This window comes from Macadamia integrifolia, chromosome 9 (genome assembly GCF_013358625.1).
Source record: "Macadamia integrifolia cultivar HAES 741 chromosome 9, SCU_Mint_v3, whole genome shotgun sequence".
NCBI lineage: Eukaryota > Viridiplantae > Streptophyta > Magnoliopsida > Proteales > Proteaceae > Macadamia > Macadamia integrifolia.
The window spans coordinates 33,676,073-33,698,916 of NC_056565.1; the positions used below are offsets into that span (position 1 = coordinate 33,676,073).

The window sequence follows — 22,844 nt, forward strand, 5'->3', positions numbered from 1 at the left end:
ATTTATTTATTTACTTTTATCATTTTAACCTTGTCCATATCGATTCATCAATATGGTATCAACCAAGAATTAAGATCGATCAAAACCAATATTAATCTGATCTCACCGATTCCTCAAACCACGATTGGTATTCATTGATCACAAGTTAGTACCCGCTTTCATGCATGTATATTGCCACAACGTGATACCTGTTTATAAAGAATGTGACACTTGGTAGGCCCCACCCAAAGAATTGCTTATGCTAAAAAATTACATATATTGAGATGGTGACCATAGAACTAGTCATTCCATTTATTTATTTATTATTTGGTAACAAATTTTATGTTATGTACGCTGTCATGCTTTCAACTGTTGGACGGGGAGAGAAAGGGATATATTAATACAGTTATGTTCTATCCTATTCCAATAATTTATTGAGAAGCACAATCATATACATACACATCCCTGCATAAAACCATCTCCTTAAAAATCTTACTGTTGTACATAGTTCTTCTTTACTGATAGGATTCAGATCCACTCTAGACCGGGGTGGCCGAAGAAGGACAAGCTAGACACAAAACAAGAGAGAGAAATGTGAAACCCTCTATTTCTCTCTCCTGTTTTGGGTCTCTTATTTTACATTTTCTCTTTGTTTTGTGTCTGACTGATCCCTCTCCAGCATGGTATGAAGAATTGGATCGATTGGATAGGATCCTGATGTTTGGCCGATATCATATCAGTGGATTAATACGAAGGGGTTAGCGCAGTTGGTTTGGAGGGGACATAGTACTCCGTCTCAAGAAGCAAGGTCCCGTGATCAAACCTTCGCCGTTGCACCTAATTTCTTTGGGCCACCACATGAGAGTTTTCGTCTCAAACTGACTCGGTCCTATGTAAACGGTATCACAGTGACCCTAGGGATTAATCAGGTCAAAGATCCGAACACCCAGGATATTCTATCTGATCTAAAACAATTTAGATCCGTACCAGAATGATACCATTCTTGACCATTCCCAATCCTGATACCAAGTTCTGAAAACTTGCTCTCCAGCCACCCTGGCTGTAGGGGATATAAATCCTACTAAACGATAATAATCTTTTCCAACTTTGGAATATGAATAGAACAACTAAAAAGAATCCACAAGAAGCTAGCTTGTGGTCGATCGCGATACAACACATTCACATTACATAACGTCATTGGTGCTTAATATAAGCATCACCCACTAACACCCCCAACCCCCAAATAAAAAAAACATAATAATGTAAGACTTTAAGAGTTTTTTCATTTTTTGGGTAAAAGACAGACATTAGGAGTTAGGTAAATGGCATCAGTGATGATCCCGGCTTTTAGCCTTAATCTAAACGGCTCCATTGCATTGATTCATATCAAACACAGTCTTAATCTCAATAAATTCACTATACAATTTTAAACAATTTAAAATCATTATTGTATATTTTATGTTCTTTAAGAGTGGTATTTGGGACCTGTACAACGTCGAAATAACAAATACATGTTGAATGTAAAAGGACTCTAAATGCCTAAGATCATTAGTGGAAGACTAAGGCTACTAAATCTGCACTTGTTATGATTTCTACCTAGAATGCATTCCAAGAATGTATGGCAATTGCAGCCTTAGACTTAATTGGAGTGTGCTTATGTTGAACTCCACTTACAAACCTAAATTGAAATTGAAGTGGGTGCAATGACAAATTGAAACAAAGATATCGCATCGCATCACATCACATCAATATTACCATCTTGAAATATAAAAATAGGGAGAGGGATCTCTAAGCAACTGGTATATAGACGAGCATCATTGAAGTGTGTGAATGTATGATTTCATGCATAGGAGGGTAAGAAGGTCATTTCATGTGGGGCAAGAAAGACTGAGAGAAGTGCTAGCATACCCTCATGGGTCTGAGCACCTTTTTCCGTAAAAATAAAGGTTCTTGTTTTCCCAAAGCCACGGTGGGAACCATGGCTCATCGACCATGTACAGTAGTGGGGAGAGAAGTGGGGAATGATGGGGGTCACATCTAGATCATCCCATCATTCAACCATTGGTAAAGGAAAACTTTGTCCAAAGCTAAGTAGGCTTAGCGATTCTCATGACATCTCCTTAAAACAAAAACTGCATGCTTCCACCCATAATATTGTAGCACCCCTAAGAAATGTCCTAAATACCCTCCTCCCTTGGGGGGATCCTCTCCCAAATAAATATCAACATGACTATATGAGGTTATGAGTTTCACTTGCGAGAGAGAGAGAGAGAGAGAGTATCACCATGAGTACATTTTCGAACGTACTCTGTGCTCTGTCTCCCCTCTTCAATCTCTTCTTCTTCAATTTCTTCCTCATCCGTCGTCATACTGGGGTGCTCACATGGAGTAGTAGTAAATCAGCAGAAGATGCAAAGGAGGTTGCATCCATATACTGTTCAGGCCATGGAAAAACTTACTTGGATGGATCCCTTTCTCAAGGAGGCAAGCCTGTCTGTGAGTGTAGCTTATGTTACGGAGGCCCTGATTGCTCTTAGGTCTTGCCTGCCTGCCCTGCAAACGCTGACGGGTTTGTTCTCTTAACCACCTCTTCCCTTTTTGTGTTTTTAAGAAAATTAATTCCCATTTTTTCATAAACACGACTTAAATCAGTATTTTTTGGACCATTAAATGATTTATTAATTTGTTCAGCCAATCAATTATCAAGGGTGCAGTGTTAAGCACTTAAGGTTGACATGAAGTACGTACACTGAGTTCATAAATATTTCTGATAAAATTACAAACTTGCTGAATTGGTTTTCTCAATCTGGCTTTTTTTTTTTGGGTAAATAAATGTAGTGGTTTTGACTTTCTATGGCATGCTATGTCTTGACTCTTGACCGTATCCTATACATGCTTCTCGTCGTGGGGAATATGAGTCACTGGCATTTTGGCATGAAATATGTTATCATTTTCTACCCAAAAAATATATATATATATATATATATATGTATATATACTAGTAAGAAATACACGTGCATTTGCACGTGGGAGCACAAAAAGAAAAATATCCATTTGGATGGTGGTTTTTTTTTTTTTTTTTGTTAGAATGTGGCATGATAGATTGGAGGGTGTGAGTTTAATAAAGATATTGCCAAAAGAGAAAAATAGAGAGTTTAATAAAGAAAGTAAATTTTACTCAATAATGAGAATTATATTATTTAGAAAAAATGTTAGAGAGAGAGAGAGAGAGATAAGGAGAATGATGTGAACCCTAATTTATGAAGATTAATTCCATTACTTGAGCTGTTGCTAAGAAGAGACCCACAGAGTAGGCAACAGGGGCCACAACCACACTTCTTGGAAAGCAAGAAAATTGGTGTGAGAGGAGTTGATCAAGTGTCAAACCCTCAAGCAGGTACTCTACTGAACACTCTGCAAACCGCTAGGCCAAGGGCCTGGGGTGCCATGGACACATTTCAAGTATGCCATGACTATGACATTTCTGAAACTTCACACGAGGGAGAGATTTTGAAATAGGGATTAAGCCATATACAACGAGTACAAAGTTAGTAAAAGAATTCAAGGAAACTGAGATCACAAATTGTGGGAGCCTTGATTTAATATTCTACAGCTTTGTTTTAACTTTTAGTATTTCTGTTAAAGTTCTAATTTTTGCTACATTAGAAGTCTGTAATCAAGAGGATGAACGAATGCGGAAGTGTTTACTATTAACATTTTCATCATTACTACAATGCTTGAACATTTTGCATGTATGCAAAGTTAGGTTGAGTAACATTTATAGTTTTGAATTGCTGATCAAATCCTTCTTACGAAATTTAAGCGCATCTTCACCATACTGATCATAGAGGCATAGATGATCATCTAATATTTAAAAAGATCCCATACAAGGAGAAATATCAGGCAAAATTCCATCAAACACAAACTGAAACGCAAATAGAGAGGAAAAAAAATTAAAACGCAAATAAAACCTGTGAATGCCTTAGGATGTAAATCGGTAAAAAAAAAAAAGAAGAAATTATATTTATAAACTGCATATGTATGTTGACATAGTGTTTCAAGTTGTAAATTCTAGGATCATTGAGAAAATAAGAACATAAAGAGAGCGTACAAAAAACCATTAAAAATATGTACAACCATGGTTGTGGATCTGAGCTTTTTCAAGAATAATGCAAGACAATGCGCCTCAGATATTCTGTAGTGGGCATAAATGTCTTCAATGCCATCAACGACGGCAAGTGGGTTCTTCGAATCACAGCTGTCAATATCTGTTACCAGGTCCATTGTTATATCCTCCATTTCTACCTCCCCCTCCAGCCAATCATCACACCATGATTTCTTCCTTTAACGGGTCACACAACTCATTTCAGAATTAATTAAAATAGAAACAATTATTAGTTTTAATTCAAGATAAAGGTCCTAACAAACCATCTGATCAATTTCATCCAATATGGCTACTCTGTGTTCCAAAAATATGGGAACAGGAAATTCTTGAGTCCCTTGTAATCATCCACAATTCCTCCTTCGAGAGATACATTCTTTGCATCATGGACCAATAACCAAGTATCACGTTTATATATAGGATCGAAATTGGCATCAAATCCAAGCTTCTGTAAGTCATCAAATTGGTTTTCTGGTAATCTACTCATAATTAGACTCTTTGATACAAGTTTTTGAGGAAGAGCTGAAACTGTACAAAGGGTATTTCCCTTTCCAGCTAGCCTAGACTGGTATTTGTAAGAGAGAACACATGAAATGCTTAGGATTTCAAAGCAATGAAGATCACGAGAGGATGTACAGTGAAGGAGCTGCTTGTCCAAAACATGTAGGCACTTACTTTCTTGACCCTTGGTGACAAAAAAATAAAAAATAAATGAAAAAGGACCTACTTTCCTAAGGTTACAGTGAATGAATTTCATTCACCACGACGCTTCAGATGAGTGTCATCGGATTGGGGTTACCAGGAGGGTATTTTGGGAACATACAAAACCCTATAGGGTTTGTGAAGCCTAGGATGGCTGGTGAACCGCCGTCTATGGATGAAGAAAAACTTTCTCAAATAAATAAATCATTGAAAAAGAAGCCTTGTGGCATACACAATCTGGCAAGAAAAGGGTCAATGTAGTAGTGATGAAGAACACCAAGTGAGAACCCATCTCACATCTTGGAGCTTTATAATAAATGGTGTAGGGAACAGAACTTTTCCCCCAACCCAATACCTATTTGTTTGACTAACCCATACACATCTTCTAGGTACTGTTGAAGTTCCAACAATCATCATATTTTGAATTCGTTCTCTTTTCAAGCTATACACCTTGCACATCAAATTCAGAAATTATTAACTCTCACAAATTGTTTTTGTGATCCTTTATGCTACATTGCTGATTGGTCTGATGTTTGAATAAACCCAGTGATGAAAAAAAAATCAAGCACAAGTTGAATCAGAAAGAGCTACCTCAGCATTTGAAAAAGAGATTCAAGGTATTGGAAAAGCTATTACTTTCATTGATAAATTTCACCTGGAGAAGGCAATCGTGATCTCAGACTGTTTGGAAGCCATTAATCTTAAAGTGTGCCTTTTCCATTGGGAAAAAATATATGTATTGGAGCATTGGAGCCTAATTTGTGCCGTCGAATATTGGCTGCTAGAGATTAGAGCCTAATTTTTATGTCATATATGTGCACATTAAATATTAAACACATGAACTGAATGAAGTACTATAGTAAAATCTGAACAAACCAGTTGTGTTGTTGTGGACCAACAACCAATTTAACAATCTAATTAAATATCAGATTAGAGGTTTAGAAATTACTCTACAAGGGTAAGGGGCAGCTCCCAATAAATTCAGATTAATGTTGCTTAAAGCACTTTGGTTGTGTCCAATATGTGGAAGAGAGTGACTGCTGGAGCAATAATTTCAGAGGCAACATTAATCAACAGATCCAATCAGAAACGATCAAAGTCTCTGCCTTCAACCTTGACCTTGACCTTGCCCTTTCCCATACATATTATATGTTTTCGTTTCTCAATTTTGATGAAAAACAACCCAAAAACACATAAATCAAAAGCTAGGGGAAACCTTGGGCAGCCTAAGTTGTGTGGCCTTTACTCAAGTTCATGAATCTCAATGCTTATTAATCAATAAAGACAGCAACCAAGACCACCCAGTTTAGTTGAGCACATCAGCTTGATACTCACATCAAATTAGGCATTGATCAATGGTTCAATTCTGAGCAATGGGTTTGATTGACTCATTCCCATACAAGTCATACACAAAATCGTATTATCTACAAATTTCATAAAAATTGACCAGGGTTATATATTGCATAAAAAGAGAGACGGCTGCCATAGATTGACATCCCACATGACTCCGCCGGACCAGGATGGCCATGGGTTCTTTCCCCACCACCACCTTCGGAGCCCCATGGTAAGTGACCAACATTACCTGAGATCGAACTCCGTAACTCATCTTCAGTAGGTAACCGGTAATAAGATGGATCAGTGAATGCGGTAATGACGATATAAAGAATGCCGGCGGCAAGTAGAGAACCAACAACGGACCCTCTAACGATCTGACCCGATGGACAAGCGAGAGAATTGGTGAATGAATTAGTGGAAGAGGGGATTGAAGAGGAAGACTGTAGAAGCAAAGTAGCAGAGATAGAAAGAAAATCGATGCGGTATTGGATTTTAAGAAAATCTGATTTTCTTGTAAACAGATTTTTTTTTTTTGTTAGAAGATATGTCGAAATTTACTTCCCTATAATATCAAAGAGAGAGTTTGAAGAATTTTAAAAGAAATAAGATTTTTGTTTTTAATTTAGAGATATTATATGGAAATCTGGACGATAAGGATATAGAAACGATATAGGGTGGTTCTAATTTGGGGATAAGATGGGGGATAGATTGAGGCGGTCAAGAATGACCTTGTAATATCGTTTTGAAAGAGAATATAGAAATTAACAGACATCTAATATCGTGTTGAAAGTTGAAAAGGAAAATCGGAAAAATTTACCTTTTAAAGAGTTATTAATTTTAATTATTAAAATAATATAAAGGGTACTAATAATTTGGAAAAATAAAATTGATGGACAAAAAAGATAGGGAAGGAAGTAGGATATTTTAAAAAGAAAGAAGGATTTTGGTAGTAAAGGGAAAGATTAGCCACGAAGCATGTGTACATGCAGTTAAAAATAATATGATATATATATATATATATATATATTTCCTTTTTGAGTAGATAATTTTTTGGACCGTGAATAGTTAGGAAGATTAGGATCACTTCAAATAATTATTAGGCATGCCCTACGGAAGAAACAATTGCTTCATCTATTTATTTATTTAATTAATTTTTTTTAACATATTGATTCTTATTAGAAGCCTGATTATAGTTATTCTTCAGTAAGTCGAAATGATCTTTTTTCACTAAGATAAAACACCCTGCCACCAAAAAAAAAAAAAAAAAAAAAATTCTGGTTGTGGGTATTTTCTAATTTTCTTGATCTAATTTTCAGGAATCCCCCTCCCACAGCCTTCATGACTCATCCTTTTCCTTCTTTTTCTTAGTAGGCCTGTTGGCACATTATGTCTTTGTTAGCAGGCCCATATTTTAGGCCCACTAAAGCAGAACATGTAAACTTATCCTTCATAATAACCCAATGGGAAAAAAAGACTCTAATTGGGAGTGTGGATACTGTGCCTAGATAGAGGCAGGTGAAATGACTGCCTCCTGAAAGGTAGAAATTCCTACCTTGTTGATGCTTTTAGGTATGTTCTCATTAGCCCCCCATGCTGGTGCAAGAGCAACGTTATAGAGAATTTTTACACTAACCTAATTCACTAATTTTGGCTTGAGACCTTGAACCAAACTAGTCAACTTTTAACTCTCCTATTCATCTAGGAACAACGTTGAACTTTGGCATATCAAGCTTGTTCACCCCACTCCCCCAACCCAAAAGTCTATGTTTTATAGTGTTTGGTTACTTTCAAACAACGTATATATGTCATATCCATTGTGTGGCCATTGTGCTAGCGAGCTGGCCAATGGGAAGGAAGGGGGGGGGGCATTAACTACATGGGATTATAGTGGTCTTTTCGGAAACTTGATGAGTTAGACAAGTCATGTTCTTAATATCTTCCTTCTTCTCCTCTTTGAATGAGAAGAGATCGGGGATATTCACAATAAGGAGAAATATATATATATATATATATATATGGAGTTTTGTTTTATTTGTACATCAGCTTATGGTCTCTGAATAGTAAATGGCCCAAAAAATAGAAAAACAGACTCGGTGAGTTTTTCATGACTCAAGAAAAAACAGATTCAAGAAAAAAAAAATCAAACTGACTTATGCTAATAATTTTTTAAACATGGGCAAGTCTTTTTGACTCCTAACCAAGTTTCATATATATATATATATATATATATATTTTTTTTTTTTTCTCGACTCACTTGAGTCAAACAAAGCATGATTTTCCAACAATTTGATATTTTCATAATAATTATTATTAATCATGATTTGCAGAGGGGATCTATTGTTTTTGGAACCATATTTCTGAATAGTAAATGGCCCACAAAATAGAAAAACAGACTTGGTGAGTTTTTCATGACTCAGGAAAAAACAGAATCAAGAAAAAAAAATCAAACTGACTTAGACTAATCATTTTTTAAACATGGGCAAGTCTTCTTGATTCCTAACCAAGTTTCATATATATATATATATATATATATTTTTACTCGACTCACTTGAGTCAAACAAAGCATGATTTTCCAACAATTTGATATTTTCATAATAATAATTATTAATCATGATTTGCAGAGGGGATCTATTGTTTTTGGAACCATATTGGATGCAAGATGCAAGATGCAAGATGCAAGATGCAAGATGCAACATGCAACAAGCAGTGCCGTAACAGTCTCTGGTTGGCATCGGATGAGTTACTCATTCCCAAAATCATCATTTGTCTCGGCCGAGCTTGATAAACATATCCAAAAATTACATAAGACTGTTGGAAATGCTGTTACAGAAGGAAATTCATAGTATTTGGTGTTGGATCAACACAATTGCTTCATGCATCACTCTATGCACTTTCCGATGACGTCCGCTTGTTAAAACCCGTTAATATTGTTGCACGAGCTCCTTACTACTCGATAACAAACAACCCTGCTACCATTCACTTTGCAATTCTAACTAAAAGGCTTTGTTAGGTTGCAGGGGAAATAAAGGGAATAAGTGAAAATTTCGAACTTAAAAAAGAAACTTCCTTGTGTAATCATTACCTCGTGTAGCTATATCATTAACTCGAAATATTCTATATATGCTTATTAATTTCACTTTACTTTGCATACAAATCTCTTTGTGAAAAAAAAATAAAAATAAAAATAAAAACATGTAAAATGTATCATTACTAATTATGATACAATTGGGTAATAATTATTAAATTTTCTTTTTTGAGTTTGAAATTTTTTACTTTCCTTTTCTTTGATTCCTTTGCAACCAAACCTAGGTAAAATGAATTAATTTTTTCTGATTAAATCCTGGTTGTTTTTAATTACACATGTATCAAGCTCATGCAACCATGTTTAAATCAAGGAACTTTGAATGGCAAGGAGATGCTACTTTATGGGAGAACATATCAAACAATTCTACCAAGTCTTTCATGGAAATTGTAACTTCACCCAACAACCCTGGTAGTAAATTAAGAGATCCTGTTCTCCAAGGCTCAAATGTGAATATTATGTATGACCATGCATATTATTGGCCTCATTATTCAGCAATCCCTGCTCCTGTTGATAGAGATCTAATGATCTTCACACTGTCAAAAATTACGGGTCATGCCGGTAGCCGGTTTGGGTAATATAATACTCTCTAGCTATTACTCATTTAGCAGTAATTTACTATATATAACTCTACTTTTATTTTCTTTTTCTGATTATGCAGATTGGCACTCATAAAAGATGCCAATGTGTATCAAAGAATGGTAACATATTTGGAACTTATTTCCCTGGGTGTCTCTCATGAGACCCAAGTGCGAGCTTTGGAGATTTTGAAAGTGGTATTGGAAGATGAAGGGAAGACACTCTTTGAATTTGGATACAAAGCCATAGCAGATCGGTGGGAAAATCTGAACAAAATTATTGCTTATTCGAAGCGTTTCTCCGTTCAAAAATTGTCTTCTCAATATTGTGGTTACTTGCAAGATGTTCATCGACCTTCTGTTTGTGTGTGTGTGTGTGTGTTTGTGTGGGTTATGGTTGAATCCGAAGTACTAATTACTCTAGACATAGTGCATATCTATTTTATCTTTCTTTTTTAAGGTTAAAAAAGATATGTTTTGAGCCATGCTTAAATTTTACACATTCTTTAAGTACATTACATTATTGTTATTGGTGAAGCCTGATCTTAGTTTAATCCAAGATGTATTGTTGATTCTTTCCCAATATTAGCAGTTCCACTCACCGGAGAGTGGGCTAGGGTGTTGGGTTACTCCAAATATTTTTGGGGTCGTTTATAATAAGGGATTTCTTGTTCTTTCGGGAATTAGAGTTTCTTTATATTGTAACACGTCAAAACGCTATATATAGGGTGCTAACATAAAGTGGTGAGTGCATGTTAGGGTTTTTTTGATATTTTCATTAGAATAATGGAAGCTTTGTTATCGCTCGACCGTAGACGTAGCCCATCTCTGATTATTTCCTAAGTAATTATATCTATCTTGCAATGAAATTTACTTGAACTGACAGACAACTAGAATGCTAGCTGAGTAGTGAAATATTTCAAATCGATCCACTAATTCCTTCTAAACTTTACATTGACATCACTGAACTAAATCCTTTTGTAGGTTATGCATGGATGAAGTGTGAGATGGAAGAGGACAAGCTGCTGGTGTCATTGGTCGTTCAGGTAGCTTTTTCGGCATTGAAGACAGATATGTACGTTTAACCCTCCTTAGGAGTAACGATGACTTCAATTTGTTATTGCAACGGCTTGAAACCTTGGTTTCAAAGGAGTTCATAGATATTATTTCAATAATAACAATAACAATAATAACTCAATCTTATCCCAACTAAATGAGATCGGTTACATGAATCCTTATTATTGTAAATGATCAATGCGAGCTGTCTTCTGTATATAACAAAATAAGTTGCAGATGAATTCCAAAGGTCTTAAAACTTCATATTTACTCTGTGCTTTATGTGAAAACTTGTGGTCATTATTTCATTGGTGTTTGGAGGCTTTAGTTATCTTGAGTTTATGTAAACTTGGTCGCAAAATAGTTTTCCTACTCCCCCAAACCCCCCCCGGCCCACCTCGAAAAAAAAAAAGAAAAGAAAAGAAAGGGGGAGGGGAGGGGAGGGGAGGGGAGGGGTGGGGGGGTGGGGTGGGGAGGAGATGATTCATTTGAATGGTTTGGCAACCTCAATAACCTTATTAAGGCAATACATCTCATTGTTTCACGAGGAAGAAGATGTGGTAATTCTGATTCATTGGACAGCTAGTACTTGCCTTGGATGACCCACGTGTCGGATTATTTATAGCCTAAATCAATCAAATAACCTCCTATGCATTGGCATGAATCCAATGTCCATCTATGCAACCAATTAAAAAAAAATTTATACATCTATGCATCTTTACTCTACTCCGATCACTATTAGGCACTCTCCCAGGGTTGATTTTCAACATTTCTTCTATCACTTGACAAACTTATCTAGGTTAAATTTTAGATGTGAGCAAGGGATTTGAGATTGGTGTTTACAAATTTGGGCTCATCAGGTTTGCCTTGACCTTGAGGGCTTTTCAGGAAAATTCAACCTTGAAACATAAAAAGTCATGAAAAATGTTAGGGAAAAAGAAATGCTGTCCAACAGCGCCTCACAATGCACTCTCACATGGGGCAGTAAAATGATCAACCGGTACCTCTCTTTGGATGCCATGCATGAGTTCCCATTGATCCCATGCTGGTAGGGCCCGCATAAGCCCTTTCCCTAGAATTTAATGGACCTATTGCTTTCATATTTCTTGCGAAGTATGTGGATTCCAAATGATTCAGAACCATAGCTTTCCTATTCCGAGGGAAGTACGCACGTTTCAGGGGATATGATGGACCTTCCGTTATCCTATTTCTCAGGCATTCAGGGGTTGAGGCAAAGTCATATCCTATTTACTCACAGAGAACTCATCTTGGCGCTTTCCATGTTGAGTTACGTTATCAGCAGTGACCACTTTCCGAATTCTTTGAATAGTTAAGGGAAAGTTTTGGTTGTTTGAAGAAGTGCACGAACAAGTTAAACGTTCGCATCTAGAAATACGGGATAAATTGAACCTTCTTCATCAAGGTCACCTCTCTCTCTCTCTCTCCTCTTCCTGAGAACCCATGTAGAATTTTTGTTTTCCTTCTGTTCTATTGAGCAATATATGAAGGTTTTGTACATATTTATTCTTTCAGTTATTTTATTTCTATTAAAAAAAAAGTATGAATTTCCAAAAAGGCAGTATGGCCCTACACCAATGCAAGGATCAATAAGAACACCCACAAAAGCATCAACATGGAGATTTTTGTCTTTCATGAGGGGTGATCCGGTCATCCACTGCCCTTTATGTTCAAGCATAAGACCCATGCTGCTTTTAGGCTACTTTTTCCCAAAGAGAAAATTGAGTTTTTGTGAAGACAGGGTTTGGTGATCATCATGGCATTTGGTTGGAGTGTGGATCAGGTTCTTGTACAAGATCCATTCTTGTACGGTTTCATCCACATAGATGGAATCCACCACAAGGTTTTTCCTTGGGTGTCCATCCGTGTGGGTCAGTCCCCGAGAACTTGATCCACTCTCTTTGGTTGTAGTTGAAACTTTATTATAGGAATGAAGGTGAAATCATTAATCCACAATGACTTTTTCTTTTTTTGCTAGGATGAATCTACAACGATATAATTCTAGAAAAGTTGTTAATCTATAGAAATGAAAGTAAAATCATGAATCCACAGTGATACTCAATTCCCATGAGCTTTAATTAGGCTCCTATTGTTCAAAATAAAATAATTTCTTAAAAGTATTAAAAATCAAAGCACACCTAATGCATGAGGCTCCGACCACTAAAGGTCAGAAGGGCCATAATGTGTACAACCTAGTCCTTGCTTTGCAAAGAGGTTGTTTCCCAATTTTCTAAAAAGTCATTAAATTCTTAATAAATTTTATTGATTCATGTTGTGTAACCAAACACCAGTTACCTAGAGCCCTCACCGAAAAATCTGTTAGGGTAAAACTGTCAAAATTGACCATGGTGCAAAATTTGAAATCTGTGTCATTTTAACATTTGTCTTTCGCCTGATTTTTATTTTTCTACCATGTAGACGGTAACAATTATTTATTTATTTTTCGGTAAGATAACAACTATTTTCCCACCATTGTTTGTAATAAATTGAGGTCCTAATCAAAGAAACAGTATCAGAAACCTTTCTAATAAAAATAACTGCTGATTTGGTGGTTAACAGCCCCGACTTTGATTGTAATCCAATATTGGTCATTACAAGGGACTATAGGTAGTCTAATTTTTAGAATGACAGACCACATGAGAGGGTAAAATATTAGAAAAAAGAGGAACTTTTCATTGATTATCAACTAAAAAATTCATAAAAAGAATGTCTCTTACAAGAGAAAGGGATACAAAACCCCTCCAAGTAGGAATGAATGCAAGGTTCATCCCAAAACCTAATTTGTTTCACTAAAAATCATTTGTATTAATAATAAAAAAAAAGGAAAAATAATATACAATAAAAGAGGGCACACCACAACCCCACCCTCCCACTTGGATGCGTGAGATGGTGCCTCTAATCCACCTTTGGTATTGCCATTAGCAGAAAAGGACACCAAACTCAACACACCCACACAGAGAAAACCCAACTACGATGGTCAAAACAACCTATATCTTGGATGATCCGAGGCATCCATGTCCAAGTCCATCTTGACCAAAGCCGACCAAGAGATCACAGGGGTAAACACTTCAAATTGAGCTCCAGACTTAGATTGGTAGTTAGCGACAGAATTCAGTTTACGATAGCAATGAGTGATTTTCCACTTCACTTCTCACAAGTACATCATATAGTCAATCCATCTTTGGAACCCAACGCAAAAAAATTGGGGTAAAAAATACCCCTCCACTTGCCCTTATAAGTTGACGCGTGAAACCACTCTCGGGCTGATCCGATTTGGTCAGACGTTTGGTTTGGACCGATTTGGTTCAACTGGCTCACCCATCTAGATTATCGGGTCAGATTTATGTGTCTTCAATTTGGGTTATTGGTTCGGACAGTTAGATCGGTTCACTAGTTGATCGAGTCTAGTCAACATGTCACCAGGGTGGTTGATGGGTTGGGTCGATGGTCAATGGGTCAGGTTGACCTGACTTTGTCAGCCCAGTTCAATTTGGCCGTTTCACCGAGTTAACCCAAAAACCATTACAAGTTAACCCATGGTTTGGTGTGTGAGATCACTCACTAGACCGTAGAGGTACATGGTGGTGCGTCCAGATGATTCTGACAATGTGCTACATGATGTTGTGATCGTGGCGGTCCCCTCTTACTTTCCATTTTGGGGCCCAAAGATTTTGGTGACGACTATATTTCTTCTTTAGGTTTTATGACTTTTTCTCGTGGAGGGGGGCCTCTAATATCACTTGTTGGATTAGTTCTTTAAATATGAAACCAATCCCTCTCAGTTACTAGAACATGATGAATCAATTAAACAACTGGTAAAATCACATACATGTAAGCGTAGGGTGGATCCCCAAGAGCTAAAGAATAGTCCCTTGTGGGCAACGGAGAACTACATGGACATGGTTCCTTTGCTATGGTCTTCTGTAGCCTTTCACCTTGAAAATCTCTTTTGCATTAAATCTTGTGAGGGGATTTAATGATTTCCCAAAAGCAAGTGACTACTACAGGGACCATTAGCCTCTATTTATAATAGAGTTCCTAACCTTAATTCATTCACACAATGGATTGGGGCAAGAATATCCCACCTGGAGTGGGGCCAAAATAGCCTGGGCTCAATAAATCATTCTGAATCAGTTAAGCCCACAACCCAACAGAAACAATATGGTAAAACCTCTGATTTCGATCCCCATCAGTAATATAGTTTTGCCTTAATTTCTAAAATGAAAAAACCTCCTTCGCATCAAGCAGCCAATTAAGGACTATGACACACTCATCAAAGGGATTCAATGGTGGTAAGGTTAAAGGATTCCCCATTTAAAAGAAGAATTACAAATTTTAGCTTTCTGTTGCTCCATATGGCCAAACATTGAGTATTCCATCCCCTAAGGATCCTACTTAGAGCAGCCAACCTAGCCATAAGATTACAATAACCAATATCATTCCTCTTTTCACCAAGAAAATATATAAATTCGGGTGAAAACATCCATGGCTTGAAAGTGAAAAATCTTCTTAAAGTAATTGGGCTTGGTAGAGAAGTATGGAGGACTATAGGATTGTGGTCACACCTAGTAGAGGATAGTTTGTTAAGAAAAGCAAAGAGAGCTTCTCACGATTAGAGCACTCTGTCTCACATAAAAAGATTAAATCAGGCTTTGTCACCCACGTATGATATACTATACATCTCTTTTGCGACTTTGAGATGTCTTGGCGTGTCTGGATGTCTTTTATGTACATTCTTTTCACCATTCTTTTTCTATAGATAATATAAAAATACTGATCATTAGCCAAAATAGGGGGGGGGGTGATTGTGACCCCCTCACATTCCAGCTCACTATAATCACAAGAAGAAGACCTAGAAAAAAACCTATATTTAGCACAACAACAAAGTAAGGAGGTAGGTCGTAAGAGAGCAGAAAGAAAGAAAATAATAGGTAGAAAAGGAACAAAAAAGATGACAAAAATAAATACAATGGAGTAGAGAATGAAAATCCACCAATCCTTTGCAGGTCGTTTGGAGCTTGTTAGGTTTGTTATGCAAGCTTACTATCTGTTTTGGACCCGAGTCTATGGTCTCCCTAGCTATGTGATTTGGAGTGTCGAGGCCATTATGAGTGCCTTTTTGTGGAAGGGGAGAGAATACTTTTTGTTTTTTCACACCATCAGTTGGGCTTCAATGTACCTTCCAAAAAACGGAGGGTGTCTAGGTTTTGAAAAGAGTGAAAGATGTTGATAAGGTTTGCATTCTTAACCTTCTTTGGAAAATTATTAAAAAGAGAAGGTTTATGTACCCAATGGACATATTTAAAATATCTCAGGAAGGATTCTATTTGGACAGTGAAATGTGAACCTGATGCTTTCTGGGTTTGGAAAAAGATTTTAGAATTGAGACATTTAGTTCAAGATCATTGTTTCCAAGGTCGATGATGGCTCCACCATTAGGCTGGTTGCACACTTGTGGAGTTCTTTTTCAGCATTTGGTGACAGAATCAGGTATAATGTTGGATTTGAAAGGATGGTGCTTGTGTCTTCTATTATCTCCAAAAGTACTTGGTTCCCTAGTCATTTAATTTCTCAACTCTTGATTTTGCTTAGGAGTAGTTGTATGTTCGTAGAAGCCCCCTGGTAGTGGGGACATTTTTGAGTGGAATCCTTCTTCCAGTAGGATATTATTATCGTCTTCGACTTGGGAGTTTATTGGATTGAAAGGAGCCAAAGTTCTTGGTGGAGCTTGGTTTCGTTCTCTCATCACATCCCTATATATAGTTTCATCACCTGGCATGTTCTCACTAATTCTCTCCCTACCCAGGAATTCCTTTCTCACCGGACCTCTCCATACCCAATTGCTGCCTTTGTTTTTTATTTTATTTTATTTTATTTTAATGTTAGAAATTCTCAAATTTTATTAAAAGAGAAAAAATGTTACATCACAAAAAACTTAGCTAGAAATTCTCAAATTTTATTAAAAGAGAAAATATTACATCACAAAAAACTTAGCCGAAAGATAAATCCCCACCTTCGGCATAGCCATTAGCAAAGATCTATCTTGCTAAAAAAGCCTGAAGCACTCCTATTCCCTCTCCTTCAGCTTCGGCATTGCCATCAACAGAGGGGAGAGAACTAGATAAATCTATACCGTGGTCTTTCTGCAACATCGTGTTCTATCTTCTTTCTTATACGAGGAGGAAGAATAGAATTGTAGCACGTCAATCTGGACTTAGCAGCCTCCTTTGCTAGATAGTCAACAATGGGATTCACCTCTCTATAACAGTGAGTAATCTTCCACCTCCTTGTACTTAGATATGGCTGGATTGTTAACCATTCCTGCATTGCATACCATGGAACCATTTTTTCCTGAATCAATATCACCACTGCTAGTGAATCTCTTTCAATCCATAAGGATTCCTCATTCATATTACGAGCCAATTTGAAACACTATTCTTGAAGTGTATTGGTGTGCTCCCATGGTAGGCTGGTATAAACTGAATTTTGATGGATGCTCTTTGGGAAATCCAGGCTGAGCTAGTGCTGCTAGTGTTCTTAGAGATCATAAAGGTGTAATTCTTGATTCTTTTATTGTTTTCTTAGGAACACAATCAAACTATGTGATTGAATTCAAAGGTCTTGTAGAAGGAATATAGAAGGCAAAAACCAGAATGATTGAGGCTCTATGGATAGAGACAGACTTAGAGGCGGTTGTGGTGGCACTGCAGGGAAAAAACATTCCTTGGTTTGTTTTGCAAGAGTGGTCTAGTATTTCTCATTATCTTCAGTCTATTCCTTGGAAGCTAACTCACTGCTTCAGAGAGGCCAATGTCATTGCTGATTATCTTGCTAAAGTAGCAGCCAAATCAGGTCTTTTGAAACTTCTCCAAATCTTCCAACTCACATTAAGGAAGAAGTGGTGAAAGATGCTTTAGGTAGGCCTCGTTATCATTTCTGTAGTGGCTGTTGAGTGCCTCTGTTGATGGCAATGCCGAAGGTGGGGGGGTTTTAGCTCTTCAGTTCTTTTTTGTTGTTTGTGGTCCTTTTGTTCTTCTTTTTTAATAAAATTTGGATTTTTAGCGAAAAAAATTAATGCTTCAAACTTAGCAAAGTAGTTTGTTTGCACCCCAAGAAACAAACTGAATGAGTCCATGGTCCTTCCTGTACAGTTGAGAAGCATGCCTCCCACCCCTGCTCACCCTGGATTCCCCATTGAATGACCATCAATATTTAACTTCATCCACCCCTTGTAAGGCTTACACCAATATACTTCTAAGATTCTTACTGCCCTTGATGAGGAAGGCTTCAAACCCAACCTTGGACAATTTATTAAGTCTGTCTGGCTCTTGATACTCACCTCATGAGTGCTGCTAGCTTCCTTTATCTCATATCTAATTCTTTCAAAAATATGATCATTAGTCAAAACCAAACCTTCCTGGCGCCTTCCATTCCATTCTCTCCATATATTATTAGCACTAACAATAAAAGCCGCTGACATTCTTCCTTCAAACCTGTACTTCTCTTCTTACATATCCACCATTGCCATAACTGATCAAATTCATTCCACACAGGCCAATAAACACTAGAGAGATCAAGAGTTTTCTGCCAAATATTCCTCGAGAAGACACATTCAACAAACACATGAGTGATCGACTCATAGCTGGCCTTACATAAGACACATCTAGAAGCAAATGGGATGCCCTTCCTGCTACTCACCTCATCTGTTAGCAGCTTCCTATGTAAAAGGCTCCACCCAAATGTTGATTGTCTCGACTGCAAACTTTTTGCCCATATCAGAGAGAACCACGACACTTTAGGATTACGTCTTCGTATTTCATTCCATGTAGAGAGAATTGTAAAGCAACCTGATGTAGTATCTCCCCAGTAGCATTTATCTTCCACTTCATATTATGGAACCACAATTCTCCTTACCATCTCAAAACCCCTTCTAAAATCATTAGATCGTAATTCTGGAATCTCCCTTTGCCTATCCCTAATCAAATCCACCACCTTCAAATTAGAGTCATATATGGAGCAATCTTCAATATTACAAAACTCAACTAAGTACGGCACTCCAACCCACTTATCATTCCATAACTTTATGGATTTTCGTTCCAAACTATCCACCTTTCCATACTTGTGATAAAACTCCACACTCTCTTCACTCCAAGCCAAACAGATGAAGATTTAAAAGTCTTCCTGATATTCCCAATTTTTGTGTAATGGGCTCTGAATAAGAAAATCATACTAGTCTTCCATGCTTTATAGCCCATGCCTGCTTGCAAAGGAGTGATCTATTAATATCCCTGAGCCTGCGGATGCCAAGCCCCCTTCCTCCTTAGGCTTACACACTGTATCCTAGTTAACTGTTATTGCCTTCGTAGTCTCCACACCACCTGTCCATATGAAATTTTGCATCCAGCGCTCATCTTTACATATTAGAGAGTTAGGCCACAAATAAGCTGAGAAAATGTGTACGATATCCCTGAAATAACTGATTTTACCAATTGAACTCTTCCCGCCATGGAAAGAAGTTTCCCTTTCATCTATTCATCCCTTATCTTGTCCAAGACAACCAACAAAAACTGTTTTTTCACTCGACCTTTAAATATCTCTACCCCAAGATATTTAGTTGGGAAATTACATATTGGAATTCCCAATATCTTTGAGATTCTTTTCTTTCATTCCCCTGGAATTCTCCCCATAAAATTTTTGCTCTTTCCAAGAGTTATACATTGACCTGAGTACTCATGATACTGAGTTAAAAAGTCATTGAAATTCTTCACAAAATTCATAGATGTATTTATAAACACAAAAATATCATCTACAAATAGCAGGTGAGATGGCATAATCACCCCTATGGCTCCTTAGGGCTTTAACTTTCCCTTCCTTGACCATTTTGCTCATCCCCCTATAGAACACTTCCTCCGCCAGAATTGAAAGGATCGGAGACAGTGGATTCCCTTGCCAAAGGCCCCTCTCAACCCCAAAGTATCCAACTGGCACTCCATTCAAAAGAATTGAAATTTTTGAAGAACTCAAGATTTGATGAATCCAGTTACCCGAGTGTCAGAAAATCCATATTTTTTCAGAACTTGATAAATAAAATTCCAAGACAATGTATCAAAAGCCTTTTTAGTGTCAACCTGTACCCCGATTCCTCCTCCTCTTGTAGAGTGGTGCATAATATTAGCCAGCTCCGAAGCTAGGCTAATGTTAGTATGAATGACTTTCCTCTCTGAAAAGCCCCTTGTTCCTCAGATATTAGCCTAGGCAATAATTGGGATAGCCTAGTCACAAGAATTTTTTATAAGAACTTACAAAAAAAGTTCCCCATGCATAAAGGCCTATACTAATCTAGAGACTCAGCACCAATAACTTTTGGAATTAATACTAAGAAGTTGTTATTCATACCTTTGGGCATTCTTCCTGTGTGAAAGAACTCTCTGACTGCACGAACAAAGTCATCAGCCACCACCTCCCAACAATGCCTAAAGAAAGCCCCTGAATATCCATCTGGACCTGGGGAGCTATTAGGGTCCAAGTCTCACATTGCTTTTTTAATTTCTACTAGACTAGGGATCAAATCCAAGGAAAGTAGGTCCACCTCATCTATCAAATGTGGAATACAATCCATCAACTCCCCATGCTCCACCATAGGTGTACTTCTGTGGAACTCCTTAAAGTATAATGATATATAGTTTGTCATACCTTCCCTGTCCACAGCTATAGCTCTATCCGCCTTCCACACTCTCCTGATAGTGTTCTTGGATCTTCGAATTTTGGAAGCCAGATGAAAGAACTTAGAGTTTCTATCCCCCTACTTCAGCCATCTGATTCTGGATTTTCAGCCCAAAACTTATCATGATCAGATAAGGCCTTCAAATATGCCGTTTTCGCATGTACTTCTTTCCCAAACAGTGCATCATCCATGTCCACTATCAATTTCCTCCTGAACCTTGGCTAAATTTGCTTTTGCCTTTAATAGAGCAACTTCAAAATTTGGGAGTGAGGCTCTAGACCAAGAGTAGATTTGTGGCTTCAATTGTTTTAGCTTATCATCTAAAACAAAGGATGCTGATCCCATCATTTCCTGTTCCCAAGATTCTCTGACTAGCTGCAAGAATGATTCCTCCTCCAACCAGAACTTGTGAAATCTAAATGGGCAATTGATTGGTTTGACAGTTGGCTCTGAAACCACTAGAAAAGAACAATGGTCTGACAAGTCTTTTTGCAAAACCATTTGAGAACAATCCTGAAACCGATTTAGCCATTCTTCATTACAAAACTCTCTTTCAAGGACAACTGCTATGTTCCCCCTCTTTCTATTATTGGTCCAAGTATATTTTCTTCCCTATGATGGAAGGGCAATCATTGAATAGGAGTCAACCATGGCTTCAAACTCTACAGCTGATCCCAAGTTAAAAGCCCCTAGTCCCCTCTTCTCATGCGATGCTAGAGTTGTGTTAAAATCACCAACCATAATCCATAGTCTGACCTACTGGAACAATTGCAAGTTCCAACCATAATTGCCTTCTAATCGCTTTAAAATAGCTCATATGCACGAAGGAAATAAACACATCTTGTTGATTCCACTCCACCCTGATGGTAATTTGCTTATCTGAATCAGTGATTACAACTTGCACTTTCAACCCCCTTTTCCACATAATCCATAGATTCAATACCTCATCCACTCGAGCATTACTAATCAGAGTAGCTTCAAAACCTAGCCTATTCATCATCATATGAGGGAAAGCTGATGGGTGTTTAATCGGCTCTACCAAACACATAATATCAAGGATCTTCTCCCCCACCATATTTTTAAAATCCATACGAGCAGTGGCTTTCCTGAATCATCTTACATTCTAGAAGTGGACTCGTATGACTTACTTCCTGGAATATGCAATGCACCTAGTCCTTCTGGCTTGCTTCGCATTGACAACGCCCTTCTCCTTTCTCCTTTTTGTTGCCTGTGCAACTGCATTGAGCTCTGCAATTCTAGCAAGGTCATCAAAGCGTGCAATCTCATGATGCACCACCAATGTTCCTCTATGCATTGTGCTCTCAGAGATTGATCACACCTCATGTTCAGCATCCTCTAGAGCCTCTCTCGAATGCCTGGAGTTCCCCCTCACAGCCCTTGCCTCGTTAGGCCTATGAGTATGTTTGTTTTCCTCCAAATTTGTAGTAGGATTTTCACTAATCTGAGACAGTACATTAGAAATCACTGGAATCACAACCTCAATCTCACCCCTATCAGATGTATTGCTTACCTTATCGATACATGGTGCTGGAACTAAACGTTGTAGATTAGCCCCACTTTCCCCACTTCGACAGGGAATAGAGTTTTCCAGCAGAGACAGCCTCAACTGGTCACCTGTCCCAATCACTTCTCCTGCATGGTCTGAATCCAGATTCCAATCAGCCTCACCCTCATCAATATAGGTTGCTCCTTATCAGGACAGTTAGCGTCCCACTCGAACTCCACCTCTAGAGTCATATTCACACTCAACAACCTCTCCTACATTGTAGGCATTTTCAGTGAGCACAAACTCTAGAGACTACTTGCAGTCCAAGACTACCTTATGAGACAACAGAGTTGGAATAGGACTCTCACATGTGATAATAGACTTTCTGTCCATTACTCACATATGTTAACAGAGTCCTACCCTATTACTATTAGAGTTTGAGTCTCCCACATGTGACCATAGAGTTTGTATATAACTTAATAACTGTAATCTCTATATAAGAGCACCATTGTATACTCATTAAAGTTAATGCCAATAGACTATTTCAACATGGTATCACGAGCCGCATAAAGCTCCACCGAGCACCTTCCTCATCCCCACATTTTCCTCCCCTTTTCTTATTACACCCCACTACCTCTCCAATAACCCATGCCTCCCCATCTTCCTCTCTTGCAAAAAAAAAAAAAAAAATCAAACAAAAA

The 22,844-nt window shown here is 37.6% G+C and overlaps 1 pseudogene; it reads left to right on the forward strand.

Moving 5' to 3' along the window:
- Nucleotides 1-2,264: 2,264 nt before the first annotated feature.
- LOC122089735 lies at nucleotides 2,265-20,762 on the forward strand (annotated as a pseudogene).
- The last annotated feature ends 2,082 nt before the right edge of the window (nucleotides 20,763-22,844 follow it).